The 2,338-nt window shown below is 33.3% G+C and overlaps 1 pseudogene; it reads left to right on the forward strand.

Moving 5' to 3' along the window:
- Positions 1-504: 504 nt before the first annotated feature.
- On the forward strand, positions 505-2,338 carry LOC122318070 (annotated as a pseudogene).

Raw genomic sequence — 2,338 nt, forward strand, 5'->3', positions numbered from 1 at the left:
AATATTAAAACAACAAAATCTTTGACCAGCGATTACGAAATCGCAGGGATATCATTTTCCAGCCACCATGGTGGTCAAAGGAACAACCAATAGCCCCTTGATCTAGATTGCTTATGAGGAGCTTGGCCAAATTTGGGCCAGTACAGTGGCAACCACTATGGGAGGGCTATTCATGTCTAACATTTTTTTTTTTAATTTTTGATTTTTTTTTAAAATAAATATAGTCTTTTAAGTTTTGGTGTTTTCAAGAATTTTGAGGGATTAATTACAAGACAAGTGTTGTATGTTTGGGGAACAAAACAATTTTTATTCAAAAATTATCCTCGACTTCAAAGACGGTTTTAGTTGCCAAACAATAAACATACCCAAAGAAAGTCAACCTATTTGCAGCGAGACGGAATTCGGAGTTACTTGATCCAACATGGGTTTTATCCATACCCATGCAGTACTCTCGCTTTCACCTATTTTTTATATAAAAGAATTTTAAAACATGGATGGAGAAGTCATACTCACATGATATTAGTTGCAGAAAATCGAATACAAAGAAGAATGGGGAGGCACTCCTCGGGATATTGCTTGAATTCCTGAATCATCTCTCATTGGAGTCAATAGTTGATCAGGACGGACAAGAAATCAGCCACCATTTACGGCAAGCGGTGAGTTTCTTGGAAAGCCATTCTTGCATGATTTGAACAGTTTTATATTTATAATCTCATTTTTAGATTTTATTTATTTATTTATTTAATATCACGTGTCTAGCTTCCATTGATTGCCATGTGACAATCTTGACATTTGTCAATTGGAGCATTTACCTGATTAATTGTATGAAAGGATTTAATTGCAAAAATTTGCATACTCAAAAAGTAAATTATACAAATTTGAAACCAAATGAGTGATTTGAGAACGAGATAAAACTTAGGGACTCATTTTGTAATTAACCGTTTATTGAGCCTTTAATGTTGTCCCAATAAACTTTATATACAGTGACTTTTGTATTCTTTTTGTGCACTTCACTAATGTAATTAGCTGCATCACTTGAAATGATGGTATTCATAATAAAATGCATTTTGATTCATTAATACCCGTGTCTATTTTCATGCAAATTACATCAACATATTTGATTTGGTGGCCTTATAAAGCATGCCACATTAAGTAAAAGGGCGTGAATAACTTTTTTTTTTCATTGTTCTTTGTGTGTGTGTTACTATTAAATATAGTGGGAGAAGTGGCTGCTTGAGTGGTACAGCGACGGCGATAGGCACAAAGGAGAGGCAGAGCTACTCGCGCATATGATAAATGTCACTGCAGGCCATTCATTTTCAGAAGAGCTATTGTCTCATACTCAATATAAGAGACCGTCCAGCCTCATTAACAAAGTCTGCTACAAACTTAGCTCTTACCAAAAGGACAAGGTTTGTTTTCAGAAAATATCAATAATGTAATATATAATTTTAGAAAAGTTGGACAATCTCTTTAAAAAAAAAAAAAATTTACTTTTCATATGAATTCTAGATGTGCTCCGTCATTTTCAAAGCAGTTGTCCGAACTTGTATATTTTCTGATTGTACAAGTCATTTTTCTTCCAATAAAGAGACACTACATCAAATATTTGGATAAGATAGATATTACTTAGCTCAATATTTATTCTATTTAGCTATTGTTTGTCATTTGGCATTTATTTTATGCAAAATGCAGAACAGTCATGACATTTTTTTCTGTAAGCATGATAAACATTTCGGCATATTTCTGACCAAAAACAGTATATTAATTATATGGGACCTTGTTTGTAAAAGTAAGCCATTATCAGCTGGTGTCTTTGTGTTTTGATGTTTTTTCTTTTTTGAAACCTTTCCATTTGGGTGATTGCAATGTATGATGCCAATGCATTTTCTTATCAAAATGATGATTTCTATTTATTAAGGCCGATGTAAGTGTTGAAAATTAGCTTTACTTTATGTTATGAATATAACACAAATAATTAAATCTACCTCTACCCATCAGCTTAAACTTTTAGAACAGGTGTTGACTTCACACTTCATTTCCAATTGTTAATTTCTTGGAGGTTCCTAATTTTCTGATCATGAGCGGGTTTTCTAAATGTTGCAGGTAGACAACAATTGCAGCCACAATATTACTTCATATGCTAATTATTGCCTCACAACCCCAGAAATAGAATCTGAGATGCAAGAAGTAGTGCAATTGGTACTCCACAACTCCAAAGATGATATTCATTCTGATATAAAGCAAACATTTCTCGCAATAGCAAAGAGTAGCTTACTGTGATCATGGGACCATCAACTTCCACATTGCTAAAGTACTGCTTGATAAAGTAGTTTGA

The sequence above is a fragment of the Carya illinoinensis genome, chromosome 8 (assembly GCF_018687715.1).
Source record: "Carya illinoinensis cultivar Pawnee chromosome 8, C.illinoinensisPawnee_v1, whole genome shotgun sequence".
Lineage (NCBI taxonomy): Eukaryota > Viridiplantae > Streptophyta > Magnoliopsida > Fagales > Juglandaceae > Carya > Carya illinoinensis.